Source organism: Eucyclogobius newberryi, unplaced genomic scaffold (genome assembly GCF_026437365.1).
Source record: "Eucyclogobius newberryi isolate DKJ021-1_F unplaced genomic scaffold, fEucNew1.0.hap1 SCAF_155, whole genome shotgun sequence".
NCBI classification, from domain to species: Eukaryota; Metazoa; Chordata; class Actinopteri; order Gobiiformes; family Gobiidae; genus Eucyclogobius; species Eucyclogobius newberryi.
The window spans coordinates 47,997-72,418 of record NW_027315785.1 but is presented as its reverse complement, the minus strand read 5'-3'; positions in this window follow the sequence as shown (position 1 = coordinate 72,418).

Below are 24,422 nucleotides of genomic sequence, written 5' to 3'. Positions count from 1 at the left end.
ACGGGCTCATGGTGCACCATGAGCGTCATATACGGGCTCATGGTGCACCATGAGCTCATGGTGCACCATGAGCGTCATATACGGGCTCATGGTGCACCATGAGCTCATGGTGCACCATGAGCGTCATATACGGGCTCATGGTGCACCATGAGCGTCATATACGGGCTCATGGTGCACCATGAGCTCATGGTGCACCATGAGCTCATGGTGCACCATGAGCGTCATATACGGGCTGGACTTCTCACCGGTGGCTTGTCAGCTTCTTGCCTCTTCTGGTCTGGGCGATGTGCTCTCTGCAGTTCTGGGATCACAGTTTCTCACTCGAGTCTGAGATTGTTTCTGCAGAATCTGTAGAATAAATCCAGTATCTTGCTTTTCACAGCCTGGTTTTCTGCTGTTTCACCATCTCAGCTCTTGGCTCCCGTAACTTATCCGTCTTGTCTGAAAGGCACTGTTCCGCTCAGTGTTCTCCTCCCGCTCGGTGTTCTCCTCTCCTCCCGCTCAGTGTTCTCCTCCCGCTCGGTGTTCTCCTCCCGCTCGGTGTTCTCCTCCCGCTCGGTGTTCTCCTCTCCTCCCGCTCAGTGTTCTCCTCCCGCTCGGTGTTCTCCTCCCGCTCGGTGTTCTCCTCCCGCTCAGTGTTCTCCTCCCGCTCAGTGTGTCCGTGCGTCCCGAGAGTAACCGGCGAGTTCGCACCAGGGGCGGGGCTTGTCCCCATGTTAGCCATGTTAGCTTCATTAGCTTGTGAGAGATCGTTCTGCAGTTACAGTCATATTTGAGCTCCTGGTTTTGTGAGTGAAACAGATGTTTTAAAGGCAAAATGTCGTCAGCACAAGATCTGCACCAGAAAAGTACTTTCAGTGGGGGTTAGTCCAGTTAAACAGTGAAAAAGAAAGTACAGATCATTGCTCTCAGATGTAGTGAAGTAAAGTATATAGTATATAGTATATAGTATACAGTATATAGTATATAGTACACAGTTAATACTCCTCACAATTCGCGAGCTTGGAGGGCGGGGCTGGAGCTTGGAGGGCGGGGCTGGAGCTTGGAGGGCGGGGCTGGAGCTTGGAGGGCGGGGCTGGAGCTTGGAGGGCGGGGCTGGAGCTTGGAGGGCGGGGCTGGAGCTTAGAGGGCGGGGCTGCGTGTCGTCTCACTCTTGGTTGCTTCACTCAATGTGTCCTCGATTTGAAAGGATCAAGAGACAAAGTCGTCTACATCAATAAGTCCATTTTGAAATAGTGTGAGACGTTTGGACAGTTCCAGTGTCTGTTGGACAGTTCCAGTGTCTGTTGGACAGTTCCAGCGTCTGTTGGACAGTTCTAGTGTCTGTTGGACAGTTCCAGTGTCTGTTGGACAGTTTTAGTGTCTGTTGGACAGTTCCAGTGTCTGTTGGACATTTCCAGTGTCTGTTGGACAGTTCCAGCGTCTGTTGGACAATTCTAGTGTCTGTTGGACAGTTCCAGTGTCTGTTGGACAGTTTTAGTGTCTGTTGGACAGTTCCAGTGTCTGTTGGACATTTCCAGTGTCTGTTGGACAGTTCTAGTGTCTGTTGGACAGTTCCAGTGTCTGTTGGACAGTTCTAGTGTCTGTTGGACAGTTCCAGTGTCTGTTGGACAGTTCCAGTGTCTGTTGGACAGTTCTAGTGTCTGTTGGACAGTTCCAGTGTAGTTCTAGTGTCTGTTGGACAGTTCTAGTGTCTGTTGGACAGTTCCAGTGTCTGTTGGACAGTTCTAGTGTCTGTTGGACAGTTCCAGTGTCTGTTGGACAGTTCCAGTGTCTGTTGGACAGTTATAGTGTCTGTTGGACAGTTCCAGTGTAGTTCTAGTGTCTGTTGGACAGTTCTAGTGTCTGTTGGACAGTTCCAGTGTAGTTCTAGTGTCTGTTGGACAGTTCTAGTGTCTGTTGGACAGTTCCAGTGTCTGTTGGACAGTTCCAGTGTCTGTTGGACTGAACTGTTGTTGAACTGAAATTGTACAATTTTCACTAAAACATATGAATGAATAAAAGTTTAAATTCCATTTCACTTCAACCTAAACAAATAATTATCTGCCATTTTTCCACAAAACATGATCAGACACTGGGCAGACATCAGGCAATCTAATCTGTCACATTCATCAGGCTTAAGCCAAAACAGGTTCTGGTCCAACAAAGTTCAGACACGTCCAAGATCAGATCTGAGCTAACCACTCTGCAACAGGGAGGACACGCACAGGGAGGACACGCACAGGGAGGACATGCACAGGGAGGACACGCACAGGAAGGACACGCACAGGGAGGACATGCACAGGGAGGACACGCACAGGGAGGACATGCACAGGGAGGACACGCACAGGAAGGACACGCACAGGGAGGACATGCACAGGGAGGACACGCACAGGGAGGACATGCACAGGGAGGACACGCACAGGGAGGACATGCACAGGGAGGACATGCACAGGGAGGACACGCACAGGGAGGACATGAGCAGGGAGGACATGCACAGGGAGGACACGCACAGGGAGGACACGCACAGGGAGGACATGCACAGGGAGGACACGCACAGGAAGGACACGCACAGGGAGGACATGCACAGGGAGGACACGCACAGGGAGGACACGCACAGGGAGGACATGCACAGGGAGGACACGCACAGGGAGGACATGCACAGGGAGGACACGCACAGGGAGGACACGCACAGGGAGGACACGCACAGGGAGGACACGAGCAGGGAGTACATGCACAGGGAGGACATGCACAGGGAGGACACGCACAGGGAGGACACGCACAGGGAGGACATGCACAGGGAGGACATGCACAGGGAGGACACGCACAGGGAGGACATGCACTGGGAGGACATGCACTGGGAGGACATGCACAGGGAGGACAAGCACAGGGAGGACACGCACAGGGAGGACATGCACAGGCAGGACATGCACAGGGAGGACACGCACAGGGAGGACACGCACAGGGAGGACACGCACAGGGAGGACATGCACAGGCAGGACATGCACAGGGAGGACATGCACAGGGAGGACATGCACAGGGAGGACATACACAGGGAGGACACGCACAGGGAGGACAGAGGACATGCAGAGGGAGGACATGCACAGGGAGGACATGCACAGGGAGGACATGAAAAGGGAGGACACGCACTGGGAGGACACGCACTGGGAGGACACGCACAGGGAGGACACGCACTGGGAGGACACGCACAGGGAGGACACGCACAGGGAGGACACGCACTGGGAGGACACGCACAGGGAGGACACGCACTGGGAGGACACGCACAGGGAGGACACGCACAGGGAGGACACGCACTGGGAGGACACGCACAGGGAGGACACGCACAGGCAGGACACGCACAGGGAGGACACGCACAGGGAGGACACGCACAGGGAGGACACGCACAGGGAGGACACGCACAGGGAGGACACGCACAGGGAGGACATGAGCAGGGAGGACATGCACAGGGAGGACAGAGGACATGCACAGGGAGGACACGCACAGGGAGGACATGCACAGGGAGGACATGCACAGGGAGGACAGAGGACATGCACAGGGAGAACACGCACAGGGAGGACATGCACAGGGAGGACATGCACAGGGAGGACACGCACAGGGAGGACATGCACAGGGAGGACACGCACTGGGAGGACATGCACAGGGAGGACATGCACAGGGAGGACAGAGGACATGCACAGGGAGGACACGCACAGGGAGGACATGCACAGGGAGGACACGCACAGGGAGGACATGCACAGGGAGGACACGCACAGGGAGGACACGCACAGGGAGGACATGCACAGGGAGGACATGCACATAGGAGGCAGGATCACCACTCTGCAGGATTATGTTGTTTGTCCCTAAATAAAAGTCCAAGTCCTGAGCAAAGTTCATGTTGACTGTAAACCTTCATCTCTGCTCCTGTCCACTCCTCTGGACCTGTCCACTCCTCTGGTCCTGTCCACTCCTCTGGTCCTGTCCACTCCTCTGGTCCTGTCCACTCCTCTGGTCCTGTCCACTCCTCTGGTTCTTTCCAGAAGGCCTGAGGCCCTCAGCATCGCTTTTAGGCCGGATTCTTCTGATTTTGGCTCTTGTTGCGCAAATGGAAAGAGTCTGTTTTACAGACTTGATTTATCTGAGCTTTAAATGAGAGCTCCTGGTCAAATCAGACTCTGAGGTTTCTTACAGTAGAACTGGAGGCTTCAGTGACATTGTCCAGTGAGACTATCTGCTCAGATAGAGAGTCTCGTAGATGTTTAGGACCAGCACAATGACCTCCAGCACAATGACCTCCAGCACAATGACCTCCAGCACAATGACCTCCAGCACAATGACCTCCAGCACAATGACCTCCAGCACAATGACCTCCAGCACAATGACCTCCAGCACAATGACCTTGGTTTGTTCAGGGTTAAGAAGCAGATCATTAAGTGTCCTCCAGGTTTTTATCTCCTTCACACAAGTACTAAGTCTGTCTACTTGATTGCTCTGATCAGGTTCATTGATAAATACAGCTGAGTGTCGTCTGCAGAGCAGTGGATGTTAATGCCATGTGACCTGATCATGTGACCTAATGGCAGCATATAAAGAGTAAACAGAATTGGACCGAGTACCGAACCCTGTGGCACACCGTAAATTACTTTAGAGCTTGGTGAGGAGCTCTGGTTTACATTAACAAATTGGTCCCTATCAGATAGATAGGATTTAAACCAGCTGAGGGCTGTTCCTCCAACACCTACATCACATTCTAACCTCTGCAGTAGAATGTTGTGGTCGATGGTGTCAAACGCTGCGCTGAGGTCCAACAGAACCAGGATTGAGACCAGTCCATCGTCAGCGGCTAATAACAAATCATTTGTGACTTTAACTAGTGCAGTTTCAGTGCTGTGGTGGGCTCTGAACCCTGACTGGAAAACTTCAAATAAGTTATTGTCCTGCAGGTGGCGACAAAGCTGTTTTACAACAACTTTTTCAAGGATTTTCGAGACGAAGGGAAGATTTGAAATAGGTCTGTAGTTTACCAATAGTTCAGGATCTAGATTAGGCTTTTTCAGAAGAGGTTTAATGACTGCATGTTTGAAGGACGTGGAACATAAGCACTTTCTACTGAAGTATTTATTATATTCAGAATAGAGTCTATAATTAGGGGGAGAATGTCTTTGAGGAGCTTGGAATGGGGTCTAGGACACAAGTGGAACTTTTAGAGGACATAAGGGCTGAAGTTATCTCTGCTTGATCAACAGCTGTGAACCTTTCTAGGTTTACAGGTGGATTTATATGGGACGTTATATTTACAGCTTGGGCTAATTCAGGGCTAATAGTGGGAGTCTTTTCATCTAATCGTTTAATAATAATAATAACTTTTATTTATATAGCGCTTTTCAGTGACCCAAAGACGCTGAACATAATAAAAAAGGGGGGGTATTTACAGACAGGGGGGACAACACGTACAATACACATTTATATACAGATAAAATGAACAAGACAGAAGAAGTAGAGAGAGAAAGATGGGGATGTAACAGGGGGTAGAAGTGTAGGCAATGGGGTAGAGGAGGCTAGGGGTAGGGGAGGTCATAGGCTTGGGTGAAGAGGTATGTTTTTAGGTGGGATTTGAATGTTGTGAGTGAGGGAGAGTGGCGGACAGGTTGGGGGAGGGAGTTCCAGAGTCGGGGTGCTGTTCGGGAGAATGCTCTGTCGCCAAAAGTTTTGAGTCGGGATGTTGGTGCAGTCAGGGTGAGAGAGGAGGAGGATCGGAGAGCTCGGGTGGGGCGGTGGGGGATGAGGAGGTCAGACAGGTAGGGGGGGGGCAAGGTGGTGAAGAGCTTTGAAGGTGAGGAGGAGTATTTTAAAGTTTATGCGCTGCTTGATGGGGAGAGAGCGGAGAACGGGAGTGATGTGGTCACGGGACCGGGTGTGGGTGAGGAGGAGGGTGCGGGTGAGGAGGGTGTGGGTGAGGAGGCGGGTGTGGGTGAGGAGGCGGGTGTGGGTGAGGAGGCGGGTGTGGGTGAGGAGGCGGGCAGCGGATTGTGATTGTTTTTATTTTATTGTTAAAAAATAGGAGGAAATCATCAGAGCTGAATGTAGCTGGGAGTGAGGGCTCTACTGCTGTGACAGTTTGTTACCATGGCTACAGTGCAGAAAAGAAATGTAGTGTTACTTTAGTTGACTTCTATTAGATGTGAATAATATCTGGTTTTGGCCTCACACAGAGCTGCTGACAGGACAGGAGCAACTTTTCCTGCTTTTAGGGATTCTTCTCTGTGAGAGCGATGAAATAATCCCTCTAACTTTCTAACTCTTTGTTTATGTGAACGCAGTTCTTGGTTGTACCAGGAGGAGGCGCTATGACCTAATGACCTTCTGTTTTAACGGCGCGACAACGTCAAGAGCAGACTTCAAATAATTCATGGTCAAGTCGACAAATTGATCACTTAAACTGGGACTAAAGCTGTTCTCAGCAGGATCACATGACAGGATCACATGACGTGATCACATGACATGATCACATGACGTGATCACATGACATGATCACATGACATGATCACATGACATGATCACATGACATGATCACATGACATGATCACATGACACGATCACATGACACGATCACATGACATGATCACATGACACGATCACATGACATGATCCCATGACATGATCACATGACATGATCACATGAACTGATCACATGACATGATCACATGATGTGATCACATGACGTGATCACATGACACAATCACATGACACAATCACATGACATGATCACATGACACGATCACATGACATGATCACATGATCACATGACACAATCACATGACATGATCCCATGACATGATCACATGAACTGATCACATGACGTGATCACATGACACGATCACATGACATGATCACATGATCACATGACACAATCACATGACATGATCCCATGACATGATCCCATGACATGATCACATGAACTGATCACATGACGTGATCACATGACGTGATCACATGACACAATCACATGACATGATCACATGACATGATCACATGACATGATCACATGATCACATGACATGATCACATGACACGGTCACATGACATGATCACATGACATGATCACATGACACGATCACATGACACGATCACATGACATGATCACATGACATGATCACATGACATGATCACATGACGTGATCACATGACATGTCACTGAATATTGGCTCAATTATTTCCTTGAATTTTGAGATAGATTTTTCAGATATTGTCTTTTTCATTATAACTTTATTTTGTGGGACTGGATGATCTTTAAGAATAAACTGAAAAGTAATTAGGAAATGATCTGACAATATAGGGTTTTGAGGGAGGACAATGAGGTCACTAATCTCTGTTCCATACGTTAGGACAAGATCCAGAGTGTTCTTGTGAGTCGCTATATTTACATTCTGAGTGAAACCAATGCTGTCTAACAAGGCGCTGAAGGCATTACTGAGAGCGTCATCACTCATGTTCACGTGGATATTAAAGTCTCCAGCTATAACTATTTTATCCCAGGCTAACACTAAGTTTGATATAAAGTCAGAAAACTCTGTTAAAAACTCTGAGTAGGGACCAGGAGGTCGGTAGATAACTATGAACAAAACTCCTTGGTGGAAGGCTCTGAACCCTGCTGTGGTGGGCTCTGAACCCTGCTGTGGTGGGCTCTGAACACTGCTGTGGTGGGCTCTGAACCCTGCTGTGGTGGGCTCTGAACCCTGCTGTGGTGGGCTCTGAACCCTGCTGTGGTGGGCTCTGAACCCTGCTGTGGCGGGCTCTGAACCCTGCTGTGGTGGGCTCTGAACCCTGCTGTGGTGGGCTCTGAACCCTACTGTGGTGGGTTCTGAACCCTGCTGTGGTGGGCTCTAAACCCTGCTGTGGTGGGCTCTGAACCCTGCTGTGGTGGGCTCTGAACCCTGCTGTGGTGGGCTCTGAACCCTGCTGTGGTGGGCTCTGAACCCTGCTGTATTGGGCTCTGAACCCTGCTGTGGTGGGCTCTGGACCCTGCTGTGGTGGGCTCTGAACCCTGCTGTGGTGGGCTCTGGACCCTGCTGTGGTGGGCTCTGAACTCTGCTGTGGTGGGCTCTGAACCCTGCTGTGGTGGGCTCTGAACCCTGCTGTGGTGGGCTCTGAACCCTGCTGTATTGGGCTCTGAACCCTGCTGTGGTGGGCTCTGAACCCTGCTGTGGTGGGCTCTGAACCCTGCTGTGGTGGGCTCTGAACCCTGCTGTGGTGGGCTCTGAACCCTGCTGTGGTGGGCTCTGAACCCTGCTGTAGAGGGCGACAAAGCTGTTTAACTACAACTTTTTCAAGGATTTTAGAGACAAAGGGAAGATTATAAATAGGTCTGTAGTTTAACAATAAGTCGGGATCGAGGTCAGGCTTTTTCAGAAGAGGTTTAATGACGTCATGTTTGAAGGACGTGGAACAGTAAAGTATTTATTATATTAAGAATAGAGTCTATAATTAGGGGGAGAATGTCTTTGAGGAGCTTGGAATGGGGTCTAGGACACAAGTTGAGCTTTTAGAGGACATAATGGCTGGAGTTATGAGCTATACAGTTGACATTTGGAAAATAGAATATATTGACCACCTCCTGAACTCACCCCTGGTGGCTCCATCTCTCGTCGCTATTCAGTTCTGTGTTTTAGACCATCCTGAGGGGCACTTCTGCCTCTCCTGGTGTTTTGAGCATTTTTTTTTACCTTCAAGTCACCAAAAGAACAGACGGGAGCGAAAACCCATGTCTCAGCATCTTACTTTTCATCCACTGCCCGTTAGCCATGTTAGCCTCATTCGCTTGTTAGGCTTGTTAAATTTTGGGGTGGGAGCAGGAGTCAAACCGAGGACCTCCAGCATCCCACGCTGTGTTTTTAACCGCTGGGCCAACAAATCTGAAGATGAATAACTTTGAGACAGCAAATATACCTCACATGTGATTTGGGCTGCCGCGAGGGCCGCCATATTGGATTCTATAACTTCTGAATTCTGACTTCTGTGAGTTAGGAGTGTATGATCTAGTGCTGACCGAGACAGGTGTAGGGAGTGGTCTGATGAGGAGGCGTGGCTAACAGGTAGAGCGGAGCAGAGACAAGTGTAGGGAGTGGTCTGATGAGGAGGCGTGGCTAACAGGTAGAGCGGAGCATAGACAGTTGTAGGGCGTGGTCTGATGAGGAGGCGTGGCTAACAGGTAGAGCGGCGCAGAGACAGGTGTAGGGAGTGGTCTGATGAGGAGGCGTGGCTAACAGGTAGAGCAGAGCAGAGACAGGTGTAGGGAGTGGTCTGATGAGGAGGCGTGGCTAACAGGTAGAGCGGAGCAGAGACAGGTGTAGGGAGTGGTCTGATGAGGAGGCGTGGCTAACAGGTAGAGCGGAGCAGAGACAGGTGTAGGGAGTGGTCTGATGAGGAGGCGTGGCTAACAGGTAGAGCGGAGCAGACACAGGTGTAGGGAGTGGTCTGATGAGGAGGCGTGGCGAACAGGTAGAGCGGAGCAGAGACAGGTGTAGGGAGTGGTCTGATGAGGAGGCGTGGCTAACAGGTAGAGCGGAGCAGAGACAGGTGTAGGGAGTGGTCTGATGAGGAGGCGTGGCTAACAGGTAGAGCGGAGCAGAGACAGGTGTAGGGAGTGGTCTGATGAGGAGGCGTGGCTAACAGGTAGAGCGGAGCAGAGACAGGTGTAGGGAGTGGTCTGATGAGGAGGCGTGGCTAACAGGTAGAGCGGAGCAGAGACAGGTGTAGGGAGTGGTCTGATGAGGAGGCGTGGCTAACAGGTAGAGCGGAGCAGAGACAGGTGTAGGAAGTGGTCTGATGAGGAGGCGTGGCTAACAGGTAGAGCGGAGCAGAGACAGGTGTAGGGAGTGGTCTGATGAGGAGGCGTGGCTAACAGGTAGAGCGGAGCAGAGACAGGTGTAGGAAGTGGTCTGATGAGGAGGCGTGGCTAACAGGTAGAGCGGAGCAGAGACAGGTGTAGGGAGTGGTCTGATGAGGAGGCGTGGCTAACAGGTAGAGCGGAGCAGAGACAGGTGTAGGGAGTGGTCTGATGAGGAGGCGTGGCTAACAGGTAGAGCGGAGCAGAGACAGGTGTAGGGAGTGGTCTGATGAGGAGGCGTGGCTAACAGGTAGAGCGGAGCAGAGACAGGTGTAGGGAGTGGTCTGATGAGGAGGCGTGGCTAACAGGTAGAGTGGAGCAGAGACAGGTGTAGGGAGTGGTCTGATGAGGAGGCGTGGCTAACAGGTAGAGCGGAGCAGAGACAGGTGTAGGGAGTGGTCTGATGAGGAGGCGTGGCTAACAGGTAGAGCGGAGCAGAGACAGGTGTAGGGAGTGGTCTGATGAGGAGGCGTGGCTAACAGGTAGAGCGGAGCAGAGACAGGTGTAGGGAGCACGCCCCCAGAGGGCAAGATGGCAGTGCATTGAAGTCAATGGAGCGTGCTCATTGGTGCAAAGGGTTTGTTGTCAGTGCTCATAAAAAATACATTCAATTTAGTTAGTTTAGTCAAGCTGCAAAGTTTCTCTGGGCAGCTTGGATTGGCGTTGTACATGTTTAGATCTTATCTAGAGATCAGCTGCTCGATGTAAACTATGCAGGTGCCCGTGGCAACCGGAAAAACATTTTTGAACACCAGGAACCAAACAGGTGGATTTCCATGGTAACAGACATTTTCTGACGTTATGCACGAGGATGGGCATAAGTAGCTCGTAATCATCATTTTACAAGAAGTAAATGTAAAGTAAGAAGCAACTGATTAATCACTGTTTTTTTTTTATTTTAATACTCAAGCACTCAAAATAATCATCTTTGTCAAATTAATGTAGAAGCACATATTTATTTGGCTTTGACTTGTCATATCAAGTCCACTTCTAGGTCTCATGTCTCTTCTGGACCATATCTGAAAGTGACCAAAGCTGAAAGTGCCACATCTTTGCCTTATGGGCCCATACTTTTGTATTTATTTATTTCTCTGCCAAATTTGAGCTACGTTTGAGCCACTTCTGGTTGACAATGGATTCTTCGGGCCAGACTATGGCCATGCGTGCCATAACTTTGGGCCAGGCTTAGATGTGAAATAGACCTTGAACTGGCCTGTTTTGGTCTCGGTTTGTCACTTGTCCAGGTTCAGTTCGAACTCTGACCGCGGACGCTCCGAGCTCCGCTGTAGCTCTGCTAAGCTCACATGCGCACATCACATTTTCCTGTTGTTTTTTTTTCAGAATAAATGCGCTCACTTTCGTTTCCGGTGTCGAAATATTTATTCTGAAATCATTCTCGGGGAACCGGAAAAGCCGCGTCACTGCTCGAGTGTGCACTTCACCGCCGGGAGCCGCACTTCACCGCCGGGAGCCGCACAGTCTGGAGCAGCGCGCGTTTGTCTCTGCGTCGCTTTCTGGACTTGCTCCTGACTCGGACGGGACCACAGCAGGATTTAACGGGACCACAGCAGGATTTAACGGGACCACAGCAGGATTTAACGGGACCACAGCAGGATTTAACGGGACCACAGCAGGATTTAACGGGAACGAGCGGCTGTTACCGAGGTAAGCCTCACCTGGACGTGTCCCGCTGATAAAGTTCCGCAGAAGGAAAGAAATCACGCCGCACTGACAGAACCTGCGGGACGTCCCGCACTGACAGAACCTGCGGGACGTCCCGCACTGACAGAACCTGCGGGACGTCCCGCACTGACAGAACCTGCGGGACGTCCCGCACTGACAGAACCTGCGGGACGTCCCGCACTGCCCAAAGTGCAAACATGAAATACACCGCTGGAAGAACAGATTCTCCTAAACATGAAGACCGTAGATTATGTTATTGACCGGTTTAACGCGGCCCTCTGGGTCTGATTCTGGGTCTGATTCTGGGTCTGATTCTGGGTCTGATTCTGGGTCTGGTTCTGGGTCTGGTTCTGGTTCTGGGTCTGATTCTGGTTCTGGTTCTGGGTCTGGTTCTGGTTCTGGTTCTGGGTCTGGTTCTGGTTCTGGTTCTGGGTCTGGTTCTGGTTCTGGTTCTGGGTCTGGTTCTGGTTCTGGGTCTGATTCTGGTTCTGGTTCTGGGTCTGGTTCTGGGTCTGGTTCTGGGTCTGGTTCTGGTTCTGGTTCTGGGTCTGGTTCTGGTTCTGGTTCTGGGTCTGGTTCTGGTTCTGGTTCTGGGTCTGGTTCTGGGTCTGGTTCTGGATTGTTAATCGTCAAACTCAGAGAAAGTGTGTGGTTCTGCTTTTAACTTTTAGGACTTTTTAGTAGGACTAAAGACCTCTGCTGGTTCCATTTTGGGACAGTGCATGGAAAAGAGTTTCTTTGTTGTATTGTGTTTTAAAACGTGACGCTCTGTGATTAGTGATGATGAGAGTCCTGACTCTCACACGGCGGCTCATCTGAGGAGGCAGGTTCACACCTTTAATACATTTATCAAGAGAAAATGGCCCTAAACCATCAAAACATTTATTGTTCACAAGGTATATGGACTCTGTAGGACACTGTGCAGTAGGACACTGGGCTGTAGGACACTGTGCAGTAGGATACTGGGCTGTAGGACACTGGGCTGTAGGACACTGTGCAGTAGGACTCTGGGCTGTAGGACACTGGGCTGTAGGACACTGTGCAGTAGGACTCTGGGCTGTAGGACACTGGGCTGTAGGACACTGTGCAGTAGGATACTGTGCAGTAGGATACTGGGCTGTAGGACACTGGGCTGTAGGACACTGGACTGTAGGACACTGTGCAGTAGGATACTGGGCTGTAGGACACTGGGCTGTAGGACACTGTGCAGTAGGATACTGTGCAGTAGGATACTGGGCTGTAGGACACTGGGCTGTAGGACACTGGACTGTAGGACACTGTGCAGTAGGACACTGGGCTGTAGGACACTGGACTGTAGGACACTGTGCAGTAGGACTCTGGGCTGTAGGACACTGTGCAGTAGGACACTGGGCTATAGGCTTCTTGGGACTAATAGTTCACTGTGTTCAGGGCGACTGGAGCTGGAGGCAGCAGAACATCTCATGGTCAATGACATGACTCATCCAATCACCATCAGGTAAAGAAATTATTAATGTACATAATCATCCAAATGTAGGACTCTATCTTTCATTGTTCCTCACACAGATCTTCAGCGTGTCATTGTTCCTCACACAGATCTTCAGCGTGTCATTGTTCCTCACACAGATCTTCAGTGTGTCATTGTTCCTCACACAGATCTTCAGTGTGTCATTGTTCCTCACACAGATCTTCAGCGTGTCATTGTTCCTCACACAGATCTTCAGCGTGTCATTGTTCCTCACACAGATCTTCAGCGTGTCATTGTTCCTCACACAGATCTTCAGTGTGTCATTGTTCCTCACACAGATCTTCAGTGTGTCATTGTTCCTCACACAGATCTTCAGCGTGTCATTGTTCCTCACACAGATCTTCAGCGTGTCATTGTTCCTCACACAGATCTTCAGTGTGTCATTGTTCCTCACACAGATCTTCAGCGTGTCATTGTTCCTCACACAGATCTTCAGCGTGTCATTGTTCCTCACGCAGATCTTCAGCGTGTCATTGTTCCTCACACAGATCTTCAGTGTCATTGTTCCTCACACAGATCTTCAGTGTCATTGTTCTTCACACAGATCTTCAGTGTCATTGTTCCTCACACAGATCTTCAGTGTGTCATTGTTCCTCACACAGATCTTCAGTGTGTCATTGTTCCTCACACAGATCTTCAGTGTCATTGTTCCTCACACAGATCTTCAGTGTCATTGTTCCTCACACAGATCTTCAGCGTGTCATTGTTCCTCACACAGCTCTTCAGTGTGTCATTGTTCCTCACACAGATCTTCAGTGTCATTGTTCTTCACACAGATCTTCAGTGTCATTGTTCCTCACACAGATCTTCAGTGTCATTGTTCCTCACACAGATCTTCAGTGTCATTGTTCCTCACACAGCTCTTCAGTGTGTCATTGTTCCTCACACAGCTCTTCAGAGTGTCTTTGTTCCTCACACAGATCTTCAGTGTCATTGTTCTTCACACAGATCTTCAGTGTCATTGTTCCTCACACAGATCTTCAGTGTGTCATTGTTCCTCACACAGATCTTCAGTGTGTCATTGTTCCTCACACAGATCTTCAGTGTCATTGTTCTTCACACAGATCTTCAGTGTCATTGTTCCTCACACAGATCTTCAGTGTGTCATTGTTCCTCACACAGATCTTCAGTGTGTCATTGTTCCTCACACAGATCTTCAGTGTCATTGTTCCTCACACAGATCTTCAGTGTCATTGTTCCTCACACAGATCTTCAGCGTGTCATTGTTCCTCACACAGCTCTTCAGTGTGTCATTGTTCCTCACACAGATCTTCAGTGTCATTGTTCTTCACACAGATCTTCAGTGTCATTGTTCCTCACACAGATCTTCAGTGTCATTGTTCCTCACACAGATCTTCAGTGTCATTGTTCCTCACACAGATCTTCAGTGTGTCATTGTTCCTCACACAGCTCTTCAGAGTGTCTTTGTTCCTCACACAGATCTTCAGGGTCATTGTTCCTCACACAGATCTTCAGTGTCATTGTTCCTCACACAGATCTTCAGTGTCATTGTTCCTCACACAGATCTTCAGTGTGTCATTGTTCCTCACACAGATCTTCAGTGTGTCATTGTTCCTCACACATATCTTCAGTGTCATTGTTCCTCACACAGATCTTCAGCGTGTCATTGTTCCTCACACAGATCTTCAGTGTCATTGTTCCTCACACAGATCTTCAGTGTGTCATTGTTCCTCACACAGATCTTCAGTGTCATTGTTCCTCACACAGATCTTCAGTGTCATTGTTCCTCACACAGATCTTCAGCGTGTCATTGTTCCTCACACAGATCTTCAGCGTGTCATTGTTCCTCACACAGATCTTCAGTGTGTCATTGTTCCTCACACAGATCTTCAGCGTGTCATTGTTCCTCACACAGATCTTCAGCGTGTCATTGTTCCTCACACAGATCTTCAGTGTGACATTGTTCCTCACACAGATCTTCAGTGTCATTGTTCCTCACACAGATCTTCAGTGTGTCATTGTTCCTCACACAGATCTTCAGTGTGTCATTGTTCCTCACACAGATCTTCAGTGTCATTGTTCCTCACACAGATCTTCAGTGTCATTGTTCCTCACACAGATCTTCAGTGTGTCATTGTTCCTCACACAGATCTTCAGTGTCATTGTTCCTCACACAGATCTTCAGCGTGTCATTGTTCCTCACACAGATCTTCAGCGTGTCATTGTTCCTCACACAGATCTTCAGTGTCATTGTTCCTCACACAGATCTTCAGTGTGTCATTGTTCCTCACACATATCTTCAGTGTCATTGTTCCTCACACAGATCTTCAGCGTGTCATTGTTCCTCACACAGATCTTCAGCGTGTCATTGTTCCTCACACAGATCTTCAGCGTGTCATTGTTCCTCACACAGATCTTCAGTGTGTCATTGTTCCTCACACAGGTCTTCAGTGTGTCATTGTTCCTCACACAGATCTTCAGTATCATTGTTCCTCACACAGATCTTCAGTGTGTCATTGTTCCTCACACAGATCTTCAGCGTGTCATTGTTCCTCACATAGATCTTCAGTGTGTCATTGTTCCTCACACAGATCTTCAGTGTGTCATTGTTCCTCACACAGATCTTCAGTGTCATTGTTCCTCACACAGATCTTCAGTGTCATTGTTCCTCACACAGATCTTCAGTGTCATTGTTCCTCACACAGATCTTCAGTTTGTCATTGTTCCTCACACAGATCTCAGGGTCATTGTTCCTCACACAGCTCTTCAGTGTGCCATTGTTCCTCACACAGATCTTCAGCGTGTCATTGTTCCTCACACAGATCTTCAGCGTGTCATTGTTCCTCACACAGATCTTCAGTGTGTCATTGTTCCTCACAGATCTTCAGCGTGTCATTGTTCCTCACACAGATCTTCAGTGTGTCATTGTTCCTCACACAGCTCTTCAGAGTGTCATTGTTCCTCACACAGCTCTTCAGAGTGTCATTGTTCCTCACACAGATCTTCAGTGTGTCATTGTTCCTCACAGATCTTCAGCGTGTCATTGTTCCTCACACAGATCTTCAGTGTCATTGTTCCTCACACAGATCTTCAGTGTCATTGTTCCTCACACAGATCTTCAGTGTGTCATTGTTCCTCACACAGATCTTCAGTGTCATTGTTCCTCACACAGATCTTCAGTGTGTCATTGATCTGACGCCCAAAATCACTCCCAGGAGTTCAACAATCATGTCTTTGAACATGTCTTCGATCATGTCTTCGATCTTGTCTTCGATCATGTCTTCGATCATGTCTTGGATCTTGTCTTCGATCATGTCTTCGATCTTGTCTTCGATCTTGTCTTCGATCTTGTCTTCGATCATGTCTTGGATCATGTCTTGGATCATGTCTTGGATCATGTCTTGGATCATGTCTTGGATCATGTCTTCGATCCTGTCTTCGATCTTTTCTTCGATCATGTCTTCGATCATGTCTTCGATCTTGTCTTCGATCATGTCTTCGATCATGTCTTCGATCATGTCTTCGATCTTGTCTTCGATCATGTCTTTGATCATGTCTTCGATCATGTCTTCGATCATGTCTTCGATCATGTCTTCGATCATGTCTTCGATCCTGTCTTCGATCATGTCTTGGATCTTGTCTTGGATCATGTCTTGGATCATGTCTTGGATCATGTCTTGGATCATGTCTTGGATCATGTCTTCGATCATGTCTTGGATCATGTCTTCGACCATGTCTTCAGGACTATTGTTTATTGGCTCAAATATAGAAAATATAATAATCACCGTTATTTTTGTTAAAAAACATATTTTAGTTTATTTACAACCTAAATTCTTCCGTCATCATGAGCTGCTAAAGATAAACATAGTCAACATTTGAATAAATGATACAGAACATTTACTCTTTGAATACAATGTGACCCACAGAGCCCAGCTCCTGTCACACTTAGCTTTTAGCTTCATTAGCTTTTAGCTTCATTAGCTTTTAGCTTCATTAGCTTTTAGCTCCATTAGCTTTTAGCTCCATTAGCTTTTAGCTTCATTAGCGTTTAGCTTCATTAGCTTTTAGCTTCATTAGCTTTTAGCTTCATGCTATTAGCTCTCCAACTTAGCTTTTAGCTTCATGCTATTAGCTCTCCAACTTAGCTTTTAGCTACATGCTATCAGCTCTTTGACAACCTCAATGAGGACACATCTTGTCATTTACCATATTAAAATGTTCATATTTAACGAGGGGAGATGGTGATTTTCTCTGTTTTTGATTTATGCAGAAAAAGATTCATCTGGACTCATTTCAATCGATTGAGAATGACTTTTGGATGAGTGGAAATGTCTTTATGTTTAAGACTAAAACTGACTCTTTTTCTACATTGGAACACTCCTGGACAAATGAGGGATTTCAGGAAGAAATCTTTGATTTTATATTAAAAATGTAATGAACACAAGGACCAGAGAGCGAGGCCCCGGGGGTCAAACCCACAGGGCCCCGTGCCAAAAGATGTGGAGATTTAAAGTTGAACAATTCTCTAAATGCTCCTTATATTTACATGTATGATTTATATGTGACTATATATGTTATTATATGTTTATATGTGACATCTTGTTGTTCCAGGCTCCTCCTCCTGCTCGCCGGCTCCGCTCTGGGGGTGAGTTTCACTCATATCTCAGACTGTACTATACAAATATATATATATATATATATATATATATATATATATATATATACTGTTTACAAGGCGTGAAGGAGGCTATTCAAATACATCCTCTTAAAGTCTTTTAAAAAAGACGGTGCAGTTCCTTCTTTCTCCTGAACACAGCAGTTACAGGTTGAAAGAGTTGAATCTTGTCTGTTAAGTTAACTCTTGTATGTTTCTTCAAATAGTCACACTGGTGGTCTTCTGGGCTCATTTTGTTTCTCATATAATTCAGCCATAAAAAGTAGTAACAGGGGTGTAGGGTGTGGAATGGACTCCTTGCCAGTAGGTGGCAGTAGGAATTAGAATATAAAGAGTATCTGTTTGGCCCCTTGTGACCTTTGCCCCTCAAACACGTCCTGCTTGTGGCTGAACTCCGCTCTCAGGTAGAGTTTAGATGCAACCGTGGTGTAGTGTCGCTGCCGCCGCCGTGAGGTTATGGAGGCTCCTGGTGTTTGCCCCTCCGTAGGGGCCCCGGGGCCCCACACTAAGCGGTGTCGCCCCGCGTCTAGGCAGGCTGATGCCTATGGGACTATTTCCTATGGGAACTCAGAGCATTTAACCGCCGACCACATAGTCATTGTTTTTAACCTTTGATATGTGATAAAGCACAGACGATGTACAAACACTATGAATATATATATATATATATATATATATATATATATATATATATATATATGTATGAAATATCACAATTTTTTTTTATGTTGCACCGAAATGATGGAGGAGGGACGGAGAGCGATTGAGTAAACTGACCTGCAAGAGAGATTTCTTACCCAACACAGTCTATACCCAGTAGGGATGTCACAATATCATGTTTTAGAACAGGGGTGGGCAAACTTTTTGACTCGAGGGCCACATTGGGTTCTAAAATTTTACTGGGGGGCCGGGCCAGGAAAATATGGTGTGTTTGTGTGAACTAATTACTATAAATTACACGCAAGATTTGACCTGTAACTTGTAACTTGCAATTTACGTCATAAGGCGCTGGTACAGCTGGCAGCCCGGTGTAAACGCTCTCTCTTCTTTCTCACACTTATTGTGCTTTATCTCCTATATTTTGTAAATATAGTTAGTATATTTTTTCTATTTTACTGTACGATAGGGACACGCGCTGGAATAGTTTTTTAATTCAACTGTTTTTGACTTTTTTTGGCTGGATTTGAGCGTTTTTCGTTGCGTTCGTTGTGTTGTTGTGACGTGAGCTAGCTCCGAGTGAGCCCACCAGCCCCCCCCCCGCGCCCTCCGGCCGCGCTAAAGTACGGCGTGTCGTCGGTACACGTTTATATACACGTTTATATGAAAGAGGAACTTCACCAACGATCGGGACACGCACTGGAATCGCTTTAAATTAACTTGTTTTGACTTTATTCGGCTGGATTGAGTGTTTTCGTCGTGTCGTTGCGATGTGTCTTGGCTCTGAGTCCCCCGGCCCCGGCCCCGCCCCCCGGCCCCGGCCCCGCCCCCCGGCTCCGGCCCGGCCCCCCGGCTCCGGCCCGGCCCCCCGGCTCCGGCCCCCGGCTCCGGCCCCGCCCCCCGGCTCCGGCCCCGCCCCCCGGCCGGCGCCGTACCGCGTTTCCACAAAGGAGGAACTCATGAAACTGCGGAGAACAGTCGTCTCACCCGGAGATCGTCACGTTATCCCGGCGCAATACTGACCTAACCTAATACTGATGTGCAATTCTGTCGTATGTGCAATTACTGTTGGAATTCATGTGCAATTCATGTGCAATTACTGTGAAATTCATGTGCAATCCATGTGCTGTTGTGACACATATTCATGTGCAATTACTGTCGGGATCACATGCAATGGTAATTATTTATTTATTTGTCTATGGGAGTTTTTATTTATTTATTTATAGGAGATCTTCTACTGAAAGTGTTTTTCAGACTTCCTATAAGTGATCTGTTCTTCTGGATCTACCTCTGGATCTACCTGCGTTGCACCAATGAAATTTCCCCATGTGGGACAATAAAGGAATATCTTATCTTATCTTCCTATGTTTGTGAACTGTGACAATGACGTTCAGGCTGAGGAGCAGGACAAAAGCAGACGATGTCACTTACACCATTTGCAATGTTTTTTTTTGCTTTTTAATTGCTGGAGCATCACAAATATCGACTAAGATATTCCGAGGGTCCAGCAGTGTGAACTCGCATTTTAACATGTTTGTTTCATATAACAAAAAAGACCTTTTTTAGTCCTGGTTTAGCGCTGTTTACTGTTAGTCTAGTTTAGTTTAGAGTTTAAGTTAAGACCTGTTTAGTTTAATTCCTGTTAAATCCCTGTTAGACATTATGGCCTGGGCCTGTTTAGTCTGAGAATTATCAGTAGATCAGGTGTATTTAGTCTGGTTCTGATCCCAGTGGAGATCCTAGTTTAGATGTGAGCGCTCCACGAGACATGTCCAACTCCACGAGACATGTCCAAACTCGCAGATCAGTCTGAAGCAAGCATGAATACAGAGGGATGTGATACTGAGGAGCAGATGCTGAAGATCTAAGATGCTAAAGCACTCAAGCATCACAGCAGCAAGGTCTGTGCTTTAATACCCAATGACCCTGCAGCTAGTCTGTGCAACTGGGGATGACCACGCCCTGAAACTGAAATCAGTAAATCATAGGAGAATTCAGAACACAAAAGGAGTGCTAAAACAACAGGATTCACTTCTGACAGTTTTAATGCACAGATATATTGGCCCAGTATCGGTATCGGCAAAAAGCACCGATATCATTCCACCAATATTACGACTATATTCCAACAGAACAGACTCTAAACGTAAATCCAGTCTTTAATATTCTAATGTCATTTTAATATTTTTTCCCCCCAATCTTTGAAATATAAAACAACAAACAAACACGAGCAAAGAGCAAGTAACACATGACGAACGGCCGAACGGAGCCAATTACGGGCTGGAATTAACAGTCTTTAATGATAATGGAACAGAAAAATACAAAGTCTCTTTGTTTAGAGTGACGAAAACAAAAGATCCTTCCAGCGGTGGCAGGGGCAAACGAGCGGCGTGGTCAGGTCCGTGCCAGGTCCGGTACACAAGGCAAAGACAGCGTTGTCAGAGGATAGGCGAAAGGGTCGTCTCAGGACGGTCCAGGGTCAACGAAGGCAAACAGGAATCACGAGGAGTAAGCAAAATACAGAGTTAGAGTCAAAAATAGGAATCAAAGTCAAAAACCGGTGGAATGCTGGGGCTAACAGGGCTTTCGCAGACAATCTCGCACTGAAAAGAAACCAAACACCTTAAATACAACACAAGTGATTAACAATGAGACACAGCTGTGATGAGCTGAGAGACAAAGGGGGCGGTAACCAGAGAGACAAGGGGGCGGTTCCCAGAGAGACAAGGGGGCGGTAACCAGAGAGACAAGGGGGCGGTTACCAGAGAGACAAGGGGGCGGTAACCAGAGAGACAAGGGGGCGGTAACCAGAGAGACAAGGGGGCGGTAACCAGAGAGACAAAGGGGGCGGTAACCAGAGAGACAAGGGGGCGGTAACCAGAGAGACAAGGGGGCGGTTACCAGAGAGACAAGGGGGCGGTAACCAGAGAGACAAGGGGGCGGTAACCAGAGGGACAAGGGGGCGGTAACCAGAGAGACAAGGGGGCGGTAACCAGAGAGACAAGGGGGCGGTAACCAGAGAGACAAGGGGGCGGTAACCAGAGGGACAAGGGGGCGGTAACCAGAGAGACAAGGGGGCGGTAACCAGAGAGACAAGGGGGCGGTAACCAGAGGGACAAGGGGGCGGTAACCAGAGAGACAAGGGGGCGGTAACCAGAGAGACAAAGGGGGCGGTAACCAGAGAGACAAGGGGGCGGTAACCAGAGAGACAAGGGGGCGGTAACCATAGAGACAAGGGGACGGTAACCAGAGAGACAAGGGGGCGGTAACCAGAGGGCGGTAACCAGAGAAACAAAGGGGGCGGTAACCAGAGGGCGGTAACCAGAGAGACAAGGGGGCGGTAACCAGAGAGACAAGGGGGCGGTAACCAGAGAGACAAGGGGGCGGTAACCAGAGAGACAAGGGGGCGGTAACCAGAGAGACAAGGGGGCGGTAACCAGAGAGACAAGGGGGCGGTAACCAGAGAGACAAAGGGGGCGGTAACCAGAGAGACAAAGGGGGCGGTAACCAGAGGGCGGTAACCAGAGAGACAAGGGGGCGGTAACCAGAGAGACAAGGGGGCGGTAACCAGAGAGACAAGGGGGCGGTAACCAGAGAGACAAGGGGGCGGTAACCAGAGGGACAAGGGGGCGGTAACCAGAGGGACAAGGGGGCGGTAACCAGAGGGACAAGGGGGCGGTAACCATAGAGACAAAGGGGGCGGTAACCAGAGAGACAAGGGGGCGGTAACCAGAGAGACAAGGGGGCGGTAACCAGAGAGACAAGGGGGCGGTAACCAGAGAGACAAGGGGGCGGTAACCAGAGAGACAAGGGGGCGGTAACCAGAGAGACAAGGGGGCGGTAACCAGAGAGACAAAGGGGGCGGTAACCAGAAGGACAAGGGGGCGGTAACCATAGAGACAAGAGGGAGAACAGGAAGGGAGGAGGAAACGAAGAGGAGCAGAGACAGAAACACGGTGAGTAAAACAAGACAAACTGTACATCACCAGACAGAGGGTGAACATGACAATTGCAGCACAACCTGTCCTCCACCTCCACCAGCAGCTCCACAATCACCTCCACCACCAGCTGCTCCACAATCACCTCCACCACCAGCAGCTCCACAATCACCTCCACCACCAGCAGCTCCACAATCACCTCCACCACCAGCTGCTCCACAATCACCTCCACCACCAGCAGCTCCACCACCAGCAGCTCCACAATCACCTCCACCACCAGCAGCTCCACAATCACCTCCACCACCAGCAGCTCCACAATCACCTCCACCACCAGCTGCTCCACAATCACCTCCACCACCAGCAGCTCCACCACCAGCAGCTCCACAATCACCTCCACCACCAGCAGCTCCACAATCACCTCCACCACCAGCAGCTCCACAATCACCTCCACCACCAGCAGCTCCACAATCACCTCCACCACCAGCTGCTCCACAATCACCTCCACCACCAGCTGCTCCACAATCACCTCCACCACCAGCTGCTCCACAATCACCTCCACCACCAGCTGCACCACAATCACCTCCACCACCAGCTGCACCACAATCACCTCCACCACCAGCTGCACCACAATCACCTCCACCACCAGCTGCTCCACAATCACCTCCACCACCAGCAGCTTCACAATCACCTCCACCACCAGCTGCACCACAATCACCTCCACCACGAGCTGCTCCACAATCACCTCCACCACCAGCTGCTCCACAATCACCTCCACCACCAGCTGCTCCACAATCACCTCCACCACCCCCAGTGAAGCACTATAACGACCTCACAGGAATTCCAACTCTCCAGCTGCACCACAATCACCTCCACCACGAGCTGCTCCACAATCACCTCCACCACCAGCTGCTCCACAATCACCTCCACCACCAGCAGCTTCACAATCACCTCCACCACCAGCTGCTCCACAATCACCTCCACCACCAGCTGCTCCACAATCACCTCCACCACCAGCTGCACCACAATCACCTCCACCACCAGCTGCTCCACAATCACCTCCACCACCCCCAGTGAAGCACTATAACGACCTCACAGGAATTCCAACTCTCCAGCTTCACCACCAAAAATATATGTTTCTGAAATAATGGGCAGTACCTCTCTGCGCGTCCTGTTTGCCACAGTGAACACAGTTCACAGTTCCAGCTACAGTTCTGGGCATTAAAATGCTATAAATTCCACAATGCAAAAACTAACCCTAAAACCACTTCGACCAAGGGTCGACAACCCAAAAGGTTCAAAGCCATTTCGGACCAAAAAAAGCCAAACACAAATGTGTCTGGAGCCGAAAAACTGAAAGGCCTTTTATGAGTCGTATATGAAGGAGACACAGGCTTTAAGTGTGTATTGGACACTATGAAAATGACAAGGCTACAATACATCATGAGCATTCCTGATTAAATGTTCATTTCCCTGCAGCGCCCCCTGGAGACAGAGACGCACCATGTGACTCTGATATTCTATATTTGGTGCTTTAAGTTTAACTTCCATTACAATGTTAATGTATAATGTTTTGTTGCATTGATGAAAATATAGAACAATTAAGATTAAGGATTTGAAAAAAACAAAAGCTCAGTCCTCTTCAAACCTCAACACAATCCTCTTTCCCCCTTGTCTGGGCAACTGTGGAATTTCCTGCAATTATACATTTGATCATTTAAACCATGATCTTTGCATATTGCAGCTATAAAGTTAAAGGCGCAATGGACGATTTTTCAGCCACTCCCCCGTGCTCATTCCCCTCCCCCGTGCACATGCCACTCCCCCGTGCACATGCCACTCCCCCGTGCACATGCCACTCCCCCGTGCGACTGACACAACACACATGTGCGTTTGTTTATCAGTGCGATGGATAACATTGCATCTCTCGTCTCCCGTAGGTTTCCATCTTCTTCAGAGACGTCTCGAACAGTCTTTCTTCATTTTGCCCCGTACACTGAGGGAACTACATTATGATAGAGCAATGCGCTTAGACACGGGGAAACGTGGGACAAGCCACACGCGGCTGCAGGTCAGCAGTAAGTGCGTTTTATGATTGATACGTGGCAGGACTAATCGACAGTCCACGCCACGAGAAAATGAGAC